Raw genomic sequence first — 22,503 nt, 5'->3', positions numbered from 1 at the left:
TGACCAAGAAACGATTTAATTGCTGCAACTGGTTAGACAAATTTTCCGCCCAAGGCGGATTAGCCACAGGGACAATTTGTGGCTGTAGTGGCACAGGTGGTCCCATAGGGGTATAAGGCGTTCCCCCAGAGTACCCAGTAGGTTTGTGAATGCAGCCCAGGGTGGATCCTGTTTCGTTTCAGGAGCTGCGGACTGACTGGGAGATGTATGACACGGGTGTAGTATGGTATGCTGGCGGCTCAAAAAATACTGTTTGCTTTTACATGTAGTCCACAAATGCTTGTCAGTGTTATTTTTAAACTGCATTTGACTATGGACCCTCATAAATCTGAATCTCTGCACATTTTACATCTGCCCACCTGTAAAGGGCTGCCACAAGAAATTGTGGGGCCTGAGACTGACAAAATATGCAGCCCCTCCCCTCTAAAAATAACTGGGCAGAGCTGTAGATACTGTATGTGGAGCTACGGGGGGGGGGGGGTAAGAAATCAATTGGTTGTGTAAATAATAAAAAAGGGGGTGCAGGGCAGGGGGGGGCTGGACCTGGGAGTCACAGGGCAAGGAATGCTAGGCCAAGGAGAAATGCTGGACAAGGAGAGCTGGACCTATTGTGGGCACAGGGATGGCTCATTGGTCCAAACTTGGTGCTCCTGCCCTGGCAGTTATCCCCTGTTGGCAGCCCTGCACCTGCAAAGTAACATGGGTTTGCCAAGGTGCAACGTTACTTGCTCTTTTTTTTTTTTTTCTCTCTTTTCTCTCAACTCAGAAGCAGCCCCTTAGTTAACATGTAGTATACTAGAATTTTTTGTTGCAAGTTAACTAGTATAAAGTCACAGATTAAGCATGTTGCATAGAGGGGGTTGCAAACAGTGTACTTCAGTAGATTTTTTTTGTCATAAAGAAATTGGTATAAAGTCGCAGATTAAGCATAATTACACATGATAAGGGGCTGATGGCTGGGACTGACGAGACTCTGGTGACTGGGATCAGATCTATTTGAAGGAATCTGTGCTCTATGTAGGGAATCAATACCATTTCAGTGTGACACCTGTGGTGTAAATTATATGCAATGTACTGTATACAGTGTATTCTATGTACTTTTCTCTTCTTGATTTCATGTGTTTGAGGAACACGTTATAACAAGAAGAGCGACAATTCCAAGCAAGACTTTACAACAATTGACCTGTAACTCAGAAGGACCCTGAAAACGTATTTTTCTTAGGTTCACGCATGCACTAATTTGTTATTAGGAGTGCTACAGTTTTTAAACGCCACTTGGATTTTTTTCATTTATTACCTCTATATTAAAGAGGATTTTCTTTGACTACATTGCTACTTGATTATCTGTGTATTGTATTATCTCTTGTAACTGTGCTCCTGCTTGCATAGACCATGGTTGCTCCTGATTTCTTCCACTCTGGCAGTTGGAGACCTGGGTTCAGATGTAATGAAGTCCGAGTTGGCCGGAGGTGCGGTTTACTGGCCGAAGTCTGACCTTTTTTTAAAGCGGCAATCATGTTATAAGGCCTAACTATGCCTTATAAATAATTGCTGCCTTAATAAAGTTAGAGTTCAGTCTGAACTCGCACCTCCGGCCAACTCAGACTTTATTACATACGGCCCCTACTCTTATACCAGATACAGTATATACTGTATATACAGTACATACTTGCCATACAGCATGCCCATGCCCCTACATTATTTTTACTGTGTAAAATTGGTGGTAATTACAATGTTGACAAATTACTAATAATTATTAAACATAATAAACCTAAGTAGCAAATATAAATATGATATAAAGCCATTTCTTTACTACCAACTAGCCAGTGCTGTCCTATGCAAATACAGTGTTTGCTAATAAAATAGATACACATTTGGTTCTACATCCTCAATCACTACAAGATTTACAAGGATTTACAAGGTTTGCTTTGGTAATCAGTTGATTTGCTTGTAGCTATATTAAACTGCCATTACTGTCCCAGTAGTACCATATAACTGATAGTACAACTGCAATCTTCAGTATGATGGAGTGTTGATGCCAGAGTTTGGAAAATAATCTGAGTTCTGAATCCAAAGTGGACTATCTTTAATGAACGCCCCCTCCTTCATGTGACATCTGTGTTTCTACTATTGGATTAATAAATCATTATGATAATAAAGGGGAAGCTGTTGATAATGGAATGTTGGATGATGTCAAAGAGACAGGTATTTTAACATTTAAAAGCTTTGTTGGCAGGCTACAGAGAACAATGTTGGTAATATTCCAGGTTTCTCAATACAGAAAACTAATTGATTGGATTGTGAATGGAGCTTGTCACTGTTCTCATGGAGAGAAAATCAAGTCTGTATCTAAATCAGTGGCCCACCGTGACTCAAACTGTTCAGAATGCAGAGCCAGACAGAGAGGGATATCTCTATCAGTGTTCGTGAACATGTTGTTCAATGTAAACAGCGTTAAAATCCTCCCTCGTTTATGAATTCAAATTACACTGGCCAGAGATGAACGCAGACGGCTGAATATGCAGCCAGATCTGCGTTCATCTCCTCACATGCTGGGGGGACACCCAGGGCAACGCTGTCCAGCATGTGTGAGGCCACCTCCCGCTGCATCTGCAATTAGATTGCTGATGCATTGGAACTAAAGTTGACTCCTGGCAGTGCAGCCTGGCTGGGCTGTCAGGCGGTCATCAGCCATTTTTCTTATCGGAGTGGCTGCATGTGATGTCATGCAGCCACCCCGAAAATGGTCCCTGATCACACCCGTTTGGCCCGCCTCACCCACCCCAATGCCGCATCATCGCCCTGCGCACGTCCACCACTGTCAATTACATAGCGGTCCCAACCATTGAGGATGCAGCCACAATGAGTAAGTCTGCGCAGCAGCAATGCGCCCACTGCACATGCGCAGTTTGCCTCCACTGGCTAACTGCGCTATGGGCCGCATTAGCAGCAGGGTCTGAATTAGACCCTAAGTCAGTACCTCCTACTAGACTGCAATTGCACATTACACAGATCTACTTAGCTGCAGTGGTCTAAACTAGGAATTCCATCTACTATAGCTTAGATATAGTAAGAATTAAAATGCTTACTACTGTACATAGACGCAAAATGCTCTTTGCAAGGTGTCTAACTGACTGCAATACCTGAGTGAGTTCAAGTACCCTTTTAGAGAGATGAGCAAAATGATTTTAAATATTTGAGGGAATTACTATAAATGAAGTTATTAATGATAAAGTGCACATATATTCTGTCCCTTGGGGCTAAGGGACATTGGTTGCAGAGAAGAAACTCACATGTTGATAGAAAAGAAGTGTACCATTTATGGAGGACTATGCTGAGGGGAGCTGCCGGCCTGTCTGTCTATCGGCCCCCCTAGTATTTGCCATAACTGCAAGGCAGCCATTTGGCTCTGGATAAAGAAGCGCAGTCTCATGGGTTTATCTTGCAGCACATTGCCATTTACACTGCTTAAAAGTACATTCATTTTTCCCCATCTGGCTGTTTTAGTATTTTTACACATTTAATAGTACCACTTGCATAAGTGAATTTCCTAGTGCTTTCCAGGGAATGTAATATATGATGAAATATGTGTTTACAACTGATGGTGGTATGGAAGATTGTTGGTATACACTAGAGGATGCTCTAAGTCATTGAACAGCTCAATGCTTAACCAGTGGAGTGGTTTTTCAGCAGTAATGTGATACTGCACATATAGGGGGATATTCAATTATCCGCAAATTCGCGGCAATTTTTCGCCCGAAAAGTTTTCACGGCAATCGGCCGAAAATTGCCGCGAAAACGCTCAGTTTTCCAATTTTTCGCAAATTCGCGGCAATTTTTCGCCCGAAAATTTTTCGTGGCAATCGGTCGAAAATTGCCGCGAAAACGCTCCGTTTTTCGACCTATTCAATTCCGACCGGGTTTCACGTGAAAATTCTTGCAGTGAAAAGTGCAGGTGAAAATGGGGAAATCAGCCTGTACCCCAAAAAATGCTAAACTAACATAGGAAAACAGAAGAGAAGTGTGTTAGAGATCACATTAAAGAGTTTTTGGGGACTTAAATTGTGTGAAATGGCGGTTATATGCATTTTTTTTTAAATGCAAAAAAAATGATAGAAAGCAAGTTTTTTTGAGCAAAATAAATGCTCTCATTAAATTTGGGGTACATGAAAATGGGTATAAGTATATATTTGGGTCATTTTAGGGTACTTTAAAAAAAAGTGGAAACAGACCGATTACTCCCATCTGCAAGCCTAAAAAACACCTGTCCCACTCATAAAGCACCCCAATATACCTGTCCCATACCTTGAACCCCAATTTCCATCACTTTTTACTTTTTCACCCCAAAAATGACATGTCATTAATGGCCAATTAAAAATAATTAAAAACTTAAACGTGCCTAATTAGTCATAAAGGGGGGTGTCCCAGCAGTTCTGTACCATATCCAAACATTTTTACCTTAAAATAGTGACTTTTCCCAACTTTTCACCTGCTTCAGAGAAGGTGAAGTGAAATTAGTGAAAACATGATCACTGATAAAATTTCCAGGATAATTGAATAGGCTGTAATTGCATTTCACGTGAAAAGTCCGGTTTTTCACCCGAAAACCGGACTTTTCACGTGAAAAGTCCGTTATCACTGCTAATTGAATATGGCCCATAGCCGTATTCACAGTTATGCATTCACAGAATTTCAGTATGGAGCGGAGCATACAAGTCACCAGCCGGTGACTGTATGTGGGTAGTGGTGCAGGATGCAAGTGTTTTCAGCGGTTGTATCAGGATATATCAGCGATAATAGCAGTATCTCTCTGGAGCCAAATGGAGTACATCTGTGCCCCACTGTGGTGCTCTATCAAGATGGCTCCAGACATGCTCCGAAGTATACATGGCGGCCATCTTGGGTAAGGATTGATGCCTCTCTAATGTGGCCAAAATGGAGAATGCACACTAGAGCTCTCCACCTGCAACAGTGAAAAGTTTCACACACACTAAATTGTTACAGTAATTGTACTGGAATAAAGACATTATATCCCCTCCCACTCATTACTAATTTAAGCCCTAAATGATGTTAAACCAAACAGGATTTCAGGAGTAAAGCCAAACAGTTTTGTTTATTGAATAGGTTGTTACGAGAGTGGTATGAGATGGAGATGAGGTGTGATTCTTACAATTTTACAACATGTTTCTCTAAAGATTTTTTCACACCTCCTGATCAGTCAGGGTACTTTTCACTACAGATGTGCAGTTCGGTGCTGTAGAAATCTGAACTCACCCAAATTTTGAATATCCGAACAAAACCAAGTCCCAGTTCAGATCCACTGAGGAGATCCAAACTGAGTGCCAGTTTGTGTCCTCCCGCAGTTTGGAATTCGGATTTTAAATTGAATTTCGGGTTTTGGATTGCAAAAATTACATAATTTTAGCTGTTTATATTTTTTTTGCAAGCAATCCAAAAGGCAATTTAAAATCCAAATTCTGAACCAAAACACTTGACAGTGGTTTTGCACAACTAAAAACAAAACTAAAAGATGACAGTGAAATTAAAACCAAAACCAAAACATGAGACTCCACGCACTTTTCTACTTTTCACGGTTGCAGATGCAGCCTTCAAGAGATGAGGGTAGGCATGCACCTTGCAATACAAACCCGTGTCATTTTGAGATTGGCATTGGGTATGCTGATTGCATGTCCTCCATGAAGTATTAGGTTTGTTTGAATATTATTACACCATGGGTGATAGCATTGTTGTACATTAAATATTTAAAGTAAAAAGTGATTTGACCTGAATATTAAGTAACTAACCAGTGGGTGATCAAATGGTGAGATAAAAACTGCTCCTATATAGCCCACTGACTATATATAGTATATATAATCTTTTAGCATATACTGTTTATCATATGTCTACTCATGTATTATTGGTTCATACAATTATTTAGCGAGATCAGTTCCAATTTTTTAATAGCTCCTTAGAAGTGTTTGTGAGAAAAGTTAACATTATACAAACATCTGTTGAGAGGGATGAAGTGATAAACCTTATAAGGTATCACCTAAATCATTGCAAATTACTTTTATATTTAGCATCTCATCTGCATTTGTTTGATCTCATTGGGATGCCAAGGCCTCGAAAAACAATTAGCCATTTAATTTCTTTTAATTCAAAGCAGCTGCTGAGTATAAAAACTCAATAGGGACTAAGCTGAGCTTGGTCCCTGATCTTGAATAAAAAATTAGGGGTTCTATGCATTAAGCTAACTTTGCTGTGAGTAGGTTAAGCATATTAACTGTTGTTAAAACTTTTCAAATGTTTGAGGATTTAAGATAAGACATTCTAGTTATCATATTTCAGCACTGTAAAGAAAAGGGAATTAAAGGGAATTGAATTTTCAAATTCAGACATTCTGGCCACATCTAATGAGATGAGGGATATCTACAGAAAGTATTTTGTGAACATGACATTTTAGAAAATTACACATCCTACCAGTGACTGCACTTTGTTTTTTGTCTAATTCAATGTTACTGGCCTGTAATTGATATCATTTTGCATCTGCAGCAAATTAAGCCTTTGGATCTGATGTACACCTTAGCATATGCCCTGTATGCATCTTCTGTCTATTCGTATGCCCTTAACCAGTGCTTTATTTTAGTTTTAATCACTTTCTTAACCAGTTTTTATAAGATGCTTTACAGAAGATTAACAATAAGAACACTTCCATAGAAAATGTAATTCCACAGTTAAACATCCTAATACTAATCATATGTTTTATGTACTACAGTATGTACTATTTATGTCATGATTCCAAGTGTCACACACACACACACACACACACACACACACACACACACACACACACACACGTAAATAAACAGGACGCCACTGTTGTTACTGCTTAAATATCTAACCTGGTGCCCTCTGTGGTACAGCAGTACCAATCATATCCAACACAAGCAGCAGCACTCATGTCTTGATAAAAGTCAACACAACTGAAACAATGAACTGGCACAGTTGTTATGTGGAATTCTTTGTAAAAGACTTGTGAGTGCTGCTGCTTGTTTTGTAGAATATATATATATGAAAATATATATATATATATATATGTGCGTGTTGCTGCGAGAGGTGACACTCAGAGCACTTCTCATAAAGAAACACACTGCACAACCACAAGTACAGTACTGTACTTGTGGTTGTGCAGTGTGTTTCTTTATGAGAAGTCACATACAGTATAAGGAGGCGCGCGTCGCTGACATTTTCACTCCGGCACTGGAGAGTATAGAGAGAGGACGTGTTTCCGTCCTCGGTGTCCTCAGTGTCCGTGTCTTGTGCAGCATCTGTCCAGTCACAGTGGTTGTGTCCTCTGCTGCCATATGTCCAGTGCTGCTGTATAAGTCCCTTACAGTTGCTGTGTTGCACTGCATCAGTTCAGTGGTAATGTATTGTGCTGCATCAGTCCAGTCACAGTGGTGGTGTCCTCTGCTGCCATATGTCCAGTGCTGCTGTATAAGTCCAGTCCATTGCAGTGGTGCTGTGTTGTCCTGCATCAGTCCAGTGGTGGTCCCCCTGTGCTGCCGTATATGTCCAGCGGTACTGCCGTATAAGTCCAGTTATCCTGCCATATATGTCCAGTGATCCTGCCGTATCTGTCCAGTGATCCTGCCGTATCTGTCCAATGATCCTGCCGTATACAGTGGGGAATGAAAGTTTGGGCACCCCAGGCAAAAATTCATTTTAATGTGCAAAAAGAAGCCAAGGAAAGATGGAATAATCTCCAAAAGGCATCAAATTACAGATTAGACATTCTTATAACATGGCAAAAAAAGTTTGATTTTATTTCCATAATTTACATAAATGGCGTCTGCAAAAGTTTGGGCACCCTGCAGAGTTAATACCTTGTACTGCCCCCTTTGGACAGCTGAGACCTGGCAGTGTCATGGATTTTTCTCAATCATCGTCTGGAAAGACCAGGTGATGTTCATCTCAAAGTTTTTAAAAGCCCAGACTCATCTGACCTTGCTCCAACAATCAGCACCATGGGTTCCTCTAAGCAGTTGTGTAGAACACTGAAACTGAGAATAGTTGATGCTCACAAAGCAGGAGAAAGCTATAAGAAGATAGCAAAGCGTTATCAGATGCCCATATCCTCTGTTCTGAATGTAATTAAGAAATGGCAGTCATCAGGAACAGTGGAAGTTAAAGCAAGATCTGGAAGACCAAGAAAAATATCAGACAGAACAGCTCGCAGGATTGTGAGAAAAGCAAGTCAAAATCCACGTTTGACTGCACGATCCCTCCAGGAAGATCTGGCAGACACTGGAGTTGTGGTACACTATTCCACTATAAAGAGATACTTGTACAAATATGGTCTTCATGGAAGAGTCATCAGAAGAAAACCTCTTCTACGTCCTCACCACAAAAATCAGCGTTTGAAGTTTGCAAATGAACATATAGACAAGCCTGATGCATTTTGAAATAAAGTTCTGTGGACCGTTGAGGTTAAAATAGAACTTTTTGGCCGGAATGAGCAAAGGTACGTTTGGAGAAGGAAGGGCACAGAATTTAATGAAAAGAACCTCTGGCCAACTGTTAAGCATGGGGGTGGATCAATCATGCTTTGGGGTTGTATTGCAGCCAGTGGCACAGGGAACATTTCACGAGTAGAAGGAAAACTGGATTCAATAAGATTCCAGCAAATTTTGGATGCTAACTTGATGCCATCTGTGAAAAAGCTGAAGTTAAAGAGAGGCTGGCTTCTACAAATGGATAATGATCCATAAACTGAAGATTTTGCCATGGCCTTCACAATCTCCTGACCTCAACATAATTGAAAATCTATGGATAGACCTTAAAAGAGCAGTGCGTCACAGACAGCCCAGGAATCTCAAAGAACTGGAAGACTTTTGTAAGGAAGAATGGGCGAAGATACCTCAAACAAGAATTGAAAGACTCTTGGCTGGCTACAAAAAAAAGCGTTTACAAGCTGTGATACTTGCCAAAGGGGGCAGTACAAGGTATTAACTCTGCAGGGTGCCCAAACTTTTGCAGACGCCATTTTTTGTTTTCTGTTCTTTTGAAAGTGTAAATGATGGAAATAAAATCAAACTTTTTTTGCCATGTTATAAGAATGTCTAATCTGTAATTTGATGCCTTTTGGAGATTTTTCCATCTTTCCTTGCCTTCTTTTTGCACATTAAAATGATTTTTTTGCCTGGGGTGCCCAAACTTTCAATCCCCACTGTATGTCCATTGATACTGCCGTATATATCCAGCGGTACTGCCGTATAAGTCCAGTGATCCTGCCATGTATGTCCAGTGGTACTGCCGTATATGTCCAGTGAGCCTGCCGTATCTGTCCAGTGATCCTGCCGTATATGTCCATTAATACTGCCATATATATCCAGCGGTACAGAATTTAACTCACAGAATTTGGGGGTAATTTTGCTCCTACGATATTATTAACCTCAATAACATTTATTTTCACTAATTTCCAGTCTATTCTGAACACCTCACAATATTGTTTTTAGGCCAAAAGGTTGCATAGAGGTGGCTGTATGACTAAGCTAAGCGACACAAGTGTGCTGCACAAACACCTGGCCCATCTAGCAATGCCTGTGGTATTTTTGTTCATAATGAGGGATTTTCAGTACTTGAATTACATAGGATTGTAAAATATTGCTTTGCTTTCAATAATCGTGATTATCACTGGCCCTTTTTTTCTGCCCAGGATACTGCTTTATATCAAAGTGTTTTTTGAAAAAAACATTTTCAGTTGTACCTGCTGTTTGCTATAATTATGTTATGAATATACTTTCAGCATTAATTCAATATTACTGCATGTGTAGATTCGATATATTCATCTATGAGGGGAAATACGCAACCTTCAGTAAATGCAATGGTAAATGATATTTTACGGCTATCATTCTGACAGTCTGACTTTTGATTACTCAAAATCTTATAGAATTTTTTTTTTTTTCTGTGAGTTACATCCTGGGTCCCAATACAATCAGAAAACAGTGCGCCTAGGAGATAAATTTACCTACGGTCAGACCGCACTAAGTATGCCCAAACTCGTCTGATCTTGGAAGCCAAGCACTGCAGGGCCTGGTCAGTACCTGGATAGGAAACTACCAGGGAATACTAGGTACCGTAGGTATTTTATTCTCCAATATTTAATAAAATTTTGGGACCCACGACATGAACTTGACTGCAGGTTCCTGGCATCTCATGATTATATTGGACCCGAGGGAGTGACCTCATTTCATTAAAATTCCTATTATAGAGGACATAAGTGATATATATTATTACATTGAACGAGGGACCACTTATTTTCGCTCATTTCGCCTACATTATAGTACATCAGTACTTGTGAACATTGATGTTCCTTGAATATGGACGCTTGCTCTCGCGTTTCCTTTTTTTAAGTATATAATAATAAACGTTATGTTTTAATAAATTCATCATTACAAATTTTCAAGTGTGCCCTGGAAAAGGCCTATAGTTGCTTTTTTGTCCTTTTTTCTTCAAAGGACCATACCTGTTTTATAGCCATCTAGCAGTGGCACTGCAGTTGCAGAGAGGATGGTACTTAAAAAAAAACTAGGCCCCAAAAGTCCAGTGATACTGCCATATAATTACAATGATCCTGTCATACAAGTCCAGTGATCCTGCCATATATGTCCATTGATCCTGCCGTATATGTCCACTGGTACTGCTGTATAAATAAAGTGATCCTGCCGTATAATTCCAGTGGTACTGGCGTATAAGTCCAGTGATCCTGTCGTATAATTACAGTGGTATGGCGTATAAGTCCAGTCCAGTGATACTGCCGTATGTGTGCAGTGATACTGCCATATATGCCTAGCGGTACTGCCATATAAATCCAGTGATCCTGCCGTATAATTCCAGTGATACTGCCGTATATGTCCAGTGGTACTGCAATATAATTCCAGTGATACTCTCGTGTGTGTAATTACTGAGGTCATAACAACTTTGCTGGTGTTAGATGTGCTTCCAGTATCTGCCATTAGTGCAGTGGGACTGCGGTGCCAACCCTAGATGGGCCAGGTGTTTGTGCCGCACACTTGTGACGCTTAGCTTAGTCATACAGCTACCTCATTGCACCTCTTTTTCATCTTTGCATGATGTGCTGTTTGGGGGCTTTTTTATATATCTGCCCTCCTGTCTGACCCTGCAGTGCCACTTCTAGATGGGCCAATTGTTTGTGTTGCTTAGCTTAGTCATACAGCTACCTCATTGCACCTATTTTTCATCTTTGCATGATGTGCTGTTTGGGGCCTTTTTCATATATCTGCCATCCTGTCTGCTACTGCAGTGCCACTGCTAGATGGGCCAGGTGTTTGTGCCGCACACTTGTGTTGCTTAGCTTAGTCATACAGCAAGCTTGGTGCACCTCATTTTCATCTTTGCATCATGTGCTGTTTGGGGCATGGTTTTTTAAAGTGCCATCCTATCTGACACTGCCGTATAAGTCCAGGGGTAATGCTGTATCAGTCCAGGGTTACTGCCGTATAAGTCCACCAATTGCAGAATTTTTTAAAAATGACAGGGGTGTGCAGGAGATGCTGTCAGTGGACTGAAAAATTGCTGGCCACTTTCGACATTCAGCCACTGCATGCCACTGCTAGATGGGCCAGGTGATTGTGTCACTTATCTTGGTCATACAGCTACCTCATTGCACCTCTTTTACATCTTTGCATGATGTGCTGTTTGAGGCCTTTTTTTATATCTACCATCCTGTCTGCCACTGCAATGCCACTACTAGATGGGCCAGGTGTTTGTGCTGCACACTTGTGGTGCTTAGCTTAGTCATACAGCAACCTCATTGCACCTCTTTTTCTTCTATGCATGATGTGCTTTTTGGGGCCTAGTTTTTTTTTTAAGTACCATCCTCTCTGCAACTGCAGTGCCAGTGCTAGATGGCTATAAAACAGGTATGGTCCTTTGAAGAAAAAAGGACAAAAAAGCAACTATAGGCCTTTTCCAGGGCACACTTGAAAATTTGTAATGATGAATTTATTAAAACATAACGTTTATTATTATAAACTTAAAAAAAGGAAAAGCGAGAGCAAGCGTCCATATTCAAGGAACATCAATGTTCACAAGTATTGATGTACTATAATGTAGGCGAAATGAGCGAAAATAAGTGGTCCCTCATTCAATGTTATAATATATATCACTTATGTCCTCTATAATAGGAATTTTAATGAAATGAGGTCACTCCCTCGGGTCCAATATAATCAATAGATGCCAGGAACCTGCAGTCAAGTTCCTGTCGTGGGTGCCAAAATTTTATTAAATATTGGAGAATAAAATACCTACGGTACCTAGTATTCCCTGGTAGTTTCCTATCCAGGTACTGACCAGGCCCTGCAGTGCTTGGCTTCCAAGATCAGACGAGTTTGGGCATACTTAGTGCGGTCTGACCGTAGGTAAATTTATCTCCTAGGCGCACTGTTTTCTGATTGTATTGGGACCCAGGATGTAACTCACAGAAAAAAAAAAAAATTCTATAAGATTTTGAGTAATCAAAAGTCAGACTGTCAGAATGATAGCCGTAAAATATCATTTACCATTGCATTTACTGAAGGTTGCGTATTTCCCGTCATAGATGAATATATCGAATCTACACATGCAGTAATATTGAATTAATGCTGAAAGTATATTCATAACATAATTATGGCAAACAGCAGGTACGACTGAAAATGTTTTTTTCAAAAAACACTTTGATATAAAGCAGTATCCTGGGCAGAAAAAAAGGGCCAGTGATAATCACGATTATTGAAAGCAAAGCAATATTTTACAATCCTATGTAATTCAAGTACTGAAAATCCCTCATTATGAACAAAAATACCACAGGCATTGCTAGATGGGCCAGGTGTTTGTGCCGCACACTTGTGTCGCTTAGCTTAGTCATACAGCCACCTCTATGCAACCTTTTGGCCTAAAAACAATATTGTGAGGTGTTCAGAATAGACTGGAAATTAGTGGAAATAAATGTTATTGAGGTTAATAATATCGTAGGAGCAAAATTACCCCCAAATTCTGTGATTCTAGCTGTTTTTATGTTTTTTAAAAAAATCATCCAGCTCCAAAACCAAAACACAAAAGGGTGGTTTTGGCAAAACCAAAACACGAGAGGGGAATTAGAACCAAAACACAAAACACGAAAAGTGCCCACCTCACATCTCTAATATATATATAAAGATATATCCAGCAATACCTGACAGAGATAAAAATAACTGATCCTCATTGTCTGCTCCAATGTAGTGCTCGCCAATGTCATGCTGCATCCATATACAAAAACTGATAGTGGCAGTCAGGTCCTGGCCAGATGAAAATGAGAAATCATTGAAACGTTGTCCAAGTAGACAATGTGATTGCATGTGTTTATTTTTCATACAGTATTGTGCAAAGGTTTTAGGCAGGTGTGGAAAAAATGCTGCAAAGCAAGAATACTTTCAAAAATAGAAGTGTTCATAGTTTTATTTTTATAATTATTTGTTAATGCAAACTAGAGATGAGCGGTTCTGATTCCGTGGAATCAGAACAGCTCCGAACATGCCTGGCTCGAGAGTTCGTGAGCCCGGCCTGCGAACATTACGACAAGCTCGGGAGCGCGCAAGAGGCCAAACGTCATCATCCTGTGTCGGATTTCTCGTGAGACTTCGAGTTTATAAAGGCTCGATGTCACGCGGCTCGGCAACATTTTGCTGCACGCATACGCGGCTGCGAGGAGCTCTATTGTGGAGTGCTGTCAGTCTGTCCTTTTCAGGGCAGGCTGTCAGAGTCTCTGCTTTCACTGGCCATCAGTGTCTGTCAGGGTCTGTCGGGGTCAATCAGGGTTGTGTCAGAAGTGGAACGTCCATCACAGTGCTGTCAGTCAGTGGCCATCAGGGTCTGTCAGGGTCAATCAGGGCTGTGTCAGTGCGTCCCCCCCAAAAAATGAAGGAAAAATCTTTTTGTATTGCTTTTTTACATTGTTTGTTGTGTGCAAAATAAATGCACACTAGTACACCATAGTTACTTGTATTTAGGGGGTCATTCCGAGTTGATCGCTCGCTAGCAGTTTTTAGCAGCCGTACAAACGCTATGCCGCCGCCCACTGGGAGTGTATTTTAGCTTAGCAGAAGAGTGATCGCTTGTGTAGCAGAGCGGCTACAAAGTTTTTTTGTACAGTTTCAGAGTAGCTCAAAACCTACTCAGTGCTTGCGATCACTTCAGACTGTTCAGTTCCTGTTTTGACGTCACAAACCCGCCCAGCGTTTTCCCAACCAAGCCTGCGTTTTTCCTGGAATGCCGGCATTTTTCCGAAAACTCCCTGAAAACGGTCAGTTGACACCCACAAACGCCCACTTCATGTCAATCACTCTGCGGCCACAAGTGCGTCTGAAATGCATCGCTAGACCCTGTGCAACAGTACATCGTTCGTTGTGCCCATACAACATGCGTTCTGCATGCGCAGAACTGCCATTTTTTAGCCTGAGCGCTGCGCTGCGAACAAATGTAGCTAGCAATCAACTTGGAATAACCCCCTTAGTACCGTGTGTTAAAGCGGTCTGACTCAATGCAGTGCATTGACACACAAAAATTTGTACGAAAACTGTGTATAAAAAAATTCTTCACAAAGAACCAAGATCAAATAAAAAAAAAGCACACAAACACCGGATACCGAATTTCTACATACAAACTTGAAGCCCACATCAACATTCTTTCCCAACCACATAAAGGGCCCCCACATCACCACATTTCAAAATTTAGTGGAGAAGGAAATAGAAAATCTCTCAACAAGACCAAAGCAGGGTTTCAACTTCACAAAAGAAGAAAGAAACTCCTTGAAAAGCCTAAAGGAAGATAACACTGTCGTCATAAAACCGGCAGACAAAGGGGGAGGAGTGGTCATTCTGGATTTGGACACCTACAAACAAGAAGCAGAAAGATTACTTTCAGATACAGCTACATACAAGAAATTGACAAAAGATCCTACAAATGAATTTTAGGCAAAACTAATAGAACAAATGGAAGAAGGACTGGAACTGGGAGTTATTAATAAGAAAGAATACGACTACATCTGTATTAAGGACCCAAAAATTCCAACCTTTTACTATCTCCCAAAGATCCACAAAGACCTGAAAAAACACACCAGGGAGACCGATCGTATCCGGTATCTGTTCAATTTCTTCAAATTTATCAAAGTATATTGACTTTTTTCTTCAGGACATTGTAGGAAAACAAAAAAGTTTTCTTAAAGATACCACAAGCATACTGCAAGTCCTAAATAACATCAAATGGCAGGAGGGGTACATACTATGTACAAGTGACATCAAATCTCTATACACTGTAATCGACCATCAAGCAGGATGCGAAGTGACCCGCCATTTTCTATGTACTCACACAACCATTACAAATACACAAATCAATTTCATTATGGACAGTATTGAATACATTCTGCATAACAATTATTTTTGGTACGAGGGTGACTTTTTTCTACAACAGTGCGGTACAGCCATGGGAACATCATTCGCTCCAAGTTATGCAAATCTTTTTGTCTCACACTGGGAGGACCTGAACATCTGGGACCACAACCCATTTTTATCGAACATCGTCAGTTGGCACCGGTACATAGACAACGTGTTCTTCATTTGGAGAGGAACCCAAGATGCTCTATTACAATTCAAAGAGCATATCAATAACAATAATCTGAATTTGGAATTCACTACCACACACAGTACAAATACAGTAACTTTCCTTGACTTAGAAATTTATATTGAAGCAAACGAAATTCTCACAAGAACTCATTTCAAGAAAGTGAATGGAAATAACATGCTCTCTCACAATAGCAATCGCCATAGGCAATGGATAGAAAACATTCCGGGAGGACAATTCCGTCGATTAAAAAGGAACTGCACCGATGAAAAAGTATTTGAACAACAGGCACACGAAATGAAGAACAAAGTCCTCCAAAAAGGATACAAAGACAATCATTTGACACAACAACTAGAAAAAGTAAAAAAACTGGAAAGAAAAGAACTAATCACTTTCAAACAAAAAGACAAAAAAGAATTACCTGTAACATTCATAACACAGTTTAATAGTAACCATAAAGACATTGAAAAAATTCTAGAAAAACACTGGCATATCCTTTCTCTTGATGAAGATTTGAAGGAATCTATCCCCAACAAACCAAAGGTAATCTACAAAAAAGCCAACAATTTAAAACAACAGCTGACCCACAGTTTTCTACCGATTTCACAAAAACCAAAATATCATAACAAAAAAAGTAAAGGATTCCACCACTGCACGACTTGTGCTGGATGTAGGAATCAGAAAACTTCAACAAAACCAACAAACATCTTCAAATCCAACACAACAAAAGAAGAATTTGAAATTAGAGTTCAAGTAACCTGCCATACAGAAGGGGTCATCTATATTTTGGAATGCACATGCGGAAAGCAGTACGTGGGGCAAACCAAATGCAAACTGAGAACAAGGATAGCAGAACATGTTTACAATATAAAAAGAGGTTTGAAAACACACAGCGTGTCAGCTCACTTCCTCGAACAACACAATCAAGACCCTATTGGGTTAAGATTCATTGGGATCCAAAATGTCAAACCTGTCTGGAGAGGAGAAGACATTGTGAAAACATTAAAGAAAAGAGAAACTGAATGGATATACAGAATGAAGACCTTAGAACCATATGGTCTAAACATCGACATAGAGCTGAACGTTTTCTTGTAATCCTCAATTTCATTACCACATCACATATATATCATTATCATTTTTTCTTTATTTTATTTCTTATTTTATTTTTTATTATTATTGTTTTTTTTTATATATTTTTATTTTTATTTCTATTTTTATTATTTTTATTATTTTTTTATTTTCATTATTATTTTTATTTTTATTTAATTTTCTTTTCTTTTTCTTTTTATTTATTTATTTATTTTTATTTTTAATTTTAGTTTTATCTTAATTTCAACATTATTTTTATTTCTCTCTCCCTCCCCCCTTTTTTCCCTTCCTTTAAGTGCAATTGTTTCACATTTTTTAACTCTGGGAATACTTCTGTATATATTCCCCTCTTGTTTTACCATGAGGTTGCCGCCGGAAACCTCACTTCCGGTTCCGGTCAATTCCTGTTTTTTAAATAAAGTTAGCATATAAAAAAGGAACCTATTCACAAACATTTTAAACATCTCCTTGAGAAAGAATCCAGACTGGGATTCGAAACGCGTTGGATAAGAAGAAGCAAGACATAAAGGACGCCAGTACCGCCGCCGCCAGCACTCGAACTACCGGAAGTGAAAATCCGAACTTCCGGTTACGGCGGAGCGGCCGCAGCACGGCAAGTGGGAAAGGGACTTGGGTAGCAGCCACAGCCTCAACACAGGAGAGGCCAGCTTACCCAGCACTAGCAACACCACCACCATTAACAACGGAAGTTACTCCCGATCACGGCCACATTAAAGAAGAAGAAACAGGGTAAGTTAGGGACAGTTCATTTGAAAGACTTTCCTACCTGCTGATAAAAGCGTCTCAAAGCTCCAACAAAATTTCAACAGAGGAGCTGTAAACATTGCACTTTCCCCTTCCCTCCCCTCCTTTTATTAATTTATTTTCACTTATTATTTTTATTATTATTATTATTTTTATCTTATTTTATATTTCTTTTTTACACAATTACACAGAACACCACGCAATATCATACATAGCGCTCGGCTCAAATCTCCAAAAGTGCACTTCAAAAATAACCTGAGCAGCTTTTTCCACAGCGCAGCAAAGTATACAAATTTTCTTTCCTGCAGTGTGGGAAAAGCTGCGTCCCCCTAAAAATTAAAAAACAATTCTTTGCTCTTCACATTGTTTGTTATGCGCAAAAGAAATGCACACTAGTACACCATAGTTACTTGTATTTAGTACCGTGTGTTAAAGCTGTCTGACTCAACGCAGTGTGGCACAATCTGTGTCCCCCCATAAAATAAAACAAATAAAAATTATTTGTTTGCTCATTTTACATTGTTTCTTGTGTACAGTGAACTCCTGATTTGTGAATTGTGATCTGTGAATTCAAAAATGGATAACAATCAGTTTAGAGAACCAAATGCTAGTGCTTCAGCTGCTTTCACCAGTCATGATGCCTATTTAATGTCCTCTTACACAATTGGTAAAGAAAAAAAAGACCTCAAGCAGTAAGAAAAAGAAAGTTGGTCATGCAGAAAAACTTAAAATTGCCAACATGCCATTCACATCACGCAGTGGCAAGTAAAGACTCAGGGCTTGGCCTATATTTCTGACTGATGATTCTGCAACTGTTAGTGAGGCATCTTCTGCCTCTCATGACAATAAAAGACTTTGTCACTCAAACTTTAGAGGTGTAAAAAAACTGAAAACAACTAAGGCAGCAAAACAAACTGTGCAAACTTCAGAAACAGAAATTTCAAAAGTCCACAAATCCTATGTGTGAGCCTAAACTCTCAGAGAAGCTGCCTTCCAACATTACTGCTCCCTCTGTATGTGTGGAGATGAGCAGCATAAGTATTGCTTGTGACCTAGCTTTTGAAGATGCCACCATGGAGATACAAGAGGATGAGGGGGGTATTTGTGTAGCAGACAATGGCACTAATGAGGATCTTGAGGATGAAAATGAGGATGTTGTGTGTATAAGTCAGGCACAAGTGGAAGCATCTGTTAGCCATGATAAGACAGCCATTGTCATTAATGGACATCGGACAAACAAATCCACCTCCTACAGTATGTGTGGAATTATTTTCACCCAAATCCTGACAACATTTGCCAAGCTACAGTATCTGTAGCCTTTGTGGAAACAAAATAAGTAGTGGTAGGGACGTTAAGCATTTAGGAACCTCCATCCTATTACGTCATTTTCAGCGAGCTTATGGCAGGTGTAGGGTGTCAGAAACTGGTGCTAAGAAAATAACAACAAACAGTCCAGCAGCAAATGTCTCCCTTCTCTCTACTAGAACCCAGCACCTGCGATCTCCACCACCAACACCTTCATCCTCAACCTCAATATCCTCAGTTTTGACCAGAGATGGTTGTGAATCCAATTTGTTAATACTAGGTTAATCCTCCCCTTTCCAGGATTCAGCAGAAGAATCCTAAAGTGCAAAGCCTGCTGATGCTGGTTCTTCTGCAGCTGCTGGGGTAGTTCATTATCCCAGAAGTGGACGAAGAAAACTGCTAGTACTAGTAGTACTAGTACTACTAGTACTAGTAGTATTTCCCAAAAACAACTGACTGTTCAGCAATGCTTGGCAAGGAGAAACAAGTATGTCAGTTCTCACTAGAGTTGTGCACCGGAAATTTTTCGGGTTTTGTGTAGAGATGAGCGGTTTCAGTTCCTCGACATCCGAACCCTCCTGAACTTCACGTGGTTTACACAGGTCCGAGCCAGCCTCGGATCTTCTTGCCATGCTCGGTTAACACGAACGCGCCCGAACGTCATCATCCCGCTGTCATATTCTCGCGAGATTCGTATTGCATATAAAGAGCCGCGCGTCGCTGCCATTTTCACTCATGCATTGGAGATGATAGCTAGAGGACGTGGCTGCGTTCTCTCAGTTTCTGTGTTCAGTGTGCTGCAAATATCTGTGCTCAGTGTGCTGCAAATATTTACGTTCTCTGCCTGAAAACGCTCCATATCTGTGCTGCATTGTAGTTGTGCGCAGTATATAGTAGGAGGACAGTGCAGAATTTTGCTGACCACCAGTATATATATAGCAGTACGGTACAGTAGTCCATTGCTCTATCTCTGTGTCGTCAAGTATACTATCCATATCTGTGCTGCATTGTAGTTGTGCGCAGTATATAGTAGGAGGACAGTGCAGAATTTTGCTGACCACCAGTATATAGGAACATCCTCCCTTAAACGTCACCTGGAGCGCATTCATCAGAAGTCATTGACAGGTTCAAAAACTTTGGGTGACAGCGGAAGCAGTCCACTGACAACTAAATCCCTTCTGCCTCTTGTACCCAAGCTCCTGCAAACCACACCACCAACTCCCTCAATGTCAATTTCCCCCTTAGACAGGAACGCCAATAGTCCTGCAGGCCATGTCACTGGCAAGTCTGACGAGTCCTCTCCTGTCTGGGATTCCTCTAATGGATCCTTGAGTGGAACGCCTACTGCTGCTGTTGTTACTGCTGGCGTTGCTGTTGTTGCTGCTGGGAGTCGATCGTCATCCCAGAGGGGAAGTCGGAAGACCACTTGTACTACTTCCAGTAAGCAATTGACTGTCCAACAGTCCTTTGCGAGGAAGATTAAATATCACAGCAGTCATCCTGTTGCAAAGCGGATAACTCAGGCCTTGGCAGCTGTGTTGGTATTAGACGTGCGTCCGGTATCCGCCATTAGTTCACAGGCAAATAGAGAATTTCTTGAGGTAGTGTGTCCCCAGTACCAAATACCATCTAGGTTCCACTTCTCTAGGCAGGCGATACCGAGAATGTACACAGACGTCAGAAAAAAACTCACCACTGTCCTAAAAAATGCAGTTGTACCCAGTGTCCACTTAACCACGGACATGTGGACAAGTGGAGCAGGGCAGACTCAGGACTATATTACTGTGACAGCCTACTGGGTAGATGTATTGCCTCCCACAGCAAGAACAGCAGCGGTGGCACCAGTAGCAGCATCTCGCAAATGCCAACTCGTTCCTAGGCAGGCTATGCTTTGTATCACCGCTTTCCATAAGAGGCACACAGCTGACAACCTCTTACGGAAACTGAGGAACATCATCGCAGATTGGCTTACCCCAACTGGACTCTCCTGGGGATTTGTGACATCGGACAACGCCACTAATATTGTGCGTGCATTACAATTGGGCAAATTCCAGCACGTCCCATGTTTTGCACATACATTGAATTTGGTGGTGCAGAATTATTTAAAAAACGACAGGGGTGTACAAGAGATGTTATCGGTGGCCAGAAGAATTGCGGGCCACTTTCGGCATTCAGCCACCGCGTGCCGAAGACTGGAGCAGCAGCAAACACTCCTGAACCTGCCCCGCCATCATCTGAAGCAAGAGGTGGTAACGAGGTGGAATTCAACCCTCTATATGCTTCAGAGGATGGAGGAGCAGCAAAAGGCCATTCAAGCCTATACATCTGCCTACGATATAGGCAAAGGAGGGGGAATGAATCTGACTCAAGCGCAGTGGAGAATGATTTCAACGTTGTGCAAGGTTCTGCAACCCTTTCAACTTGCCACACGTGAAGTCAGTTCAGACACTGCCAGCCTGAGTCAGGTCATTCCCCTCATCAGGCTTTTGCAGAAGCAGCTGGAGAGATTGAAGGAGGAGCTAAAATGGAGCGATTCCGCTAGGCACGTGGGACTTGTGGATGGAGCCCTTCATTCGCTTAACCAGGATTCACGGGTGGTCAATCTGTTGAAATCAGAGCACTACATTTTGGCCACCGTGCTCGATCCTAGGTTTAAAGCCTACGTTGTACCTCTTTTTCCGGCAGACACAAGTCTGCAGATGTTCAAAGACCTGCTGGTGAGACACTTGTCAAGTTAAGCGGAACGTGACCCGCCAATAGCTCCTCCTTCATTTCCTCCCGCCACTGGAGCTGCCAGGAAATAATCAGATTTCCAAAACCACCCGCTGGTGGTGATGCAGGGCAGTCTGGAGCAAGTGCTGACATCTGGTCTGGACTGAAGGACCTGCCAACGATTACTGACATGTCGTCTGCTGTCACTGCATATGATTCTGTCACCATTGAAAGAATGGTGGAGGATTATATGAGTGACAGCATCCAAGTAGGCACGTCAGACAGTCCGTACGAACAGGGCCGGCTCTAGGCATGTTCGAATAGAGCGGCCGCGCAGGGCGCCACCCTTAATGGGCGCTGCGCGCTGGCGCCGCCATATTCGAACATGCAGCCGGCCCTGGTCACTGCAGGCGCTTGTGTGCACTGTACGCGCTGAGCGGCGCCGGTATCTAACGTCAGACGCCGGCGCAGCGCACACAAGCGCCTTGGACGATTCCTGGCCGGCCGCCCTCCCGCCCGCACCCGGACCCGCCCGTCCGCACCCGCACGCCCGCCCGGACCCGGACAGCAGTAAGGATGGCACTGTGGGGGCATTTATCTGGCACTGTGGGGGCATTTATCTGGCACTGGGGGCATTTGTCTGGCACTGGGGGCATTTGTCTGGCACTGTGGGGACATTTGTCTGGCACTGGGGGCATTTGTCTGGCACTGGGGGCATTTATCTGGCACTGTGGGGGCATTTATCTGGCACTGTGGGGGCATTTATCTGGCACTGTGGGGACATTTATCTGGCACTGGGGGCATTTGTCTGGCACTGTGGGGACATTTATCTGGCACTGTGGGGCGCACTGTGGGGGCATTTATCTGGCACTGTGGGGACATTTGTCTGGCACTGGGGGTATTTGTCTGGCACTGGGGGCATTTATCTGGCACTGTGGGGACATTTGTCTGGCACTGTGGGGCGCACTGTGGGGG

At 41.7% G+C, this 22,503-nt stretch overlaps 2 pseudogenes; one reads left to right on the top strand and one right to left on the bottom strand.

Annotated features, from left to right (window-relative positions):
- The first annotated feature begins 10,028 nt into the window (after window positions 1-10,028).
- LOC135051945 (5S ribosomal RNA) lies at window positions 10,029-10,147 on the top strand (annotated as a pseudogene).
- Window positions 10,148-12,326: 2,179 nt separating this feature from the next.
- Window positions 12,327-12,445, bottom strand: LOC135051944 (5S ribosomal RNA; annotated as a pseudogene).
- Between the last annotated feature and the right edge of the window lie 10,058 nt (window positions 12,446-22,503).

Source organism: Pseudophryne corroboree, chromosome 2 (genome assembly GCF_028390025.1).
Source record: "Pseudophryne corroboree isolate aPseCor3 chromosome 2, aPseCor3.hap2, whole genome shotgun sequence".
NCBI lineage: Eukaryota > Metazoa > Chordata > Amphibia > Anura > Myobatrachidae > Pseudophryne > Pseudophryne corroboree.
Note: the sequence above shows the minus strand (reverse complement) of the source record. Positions and strands in the feature narration are given on the sequence as shown.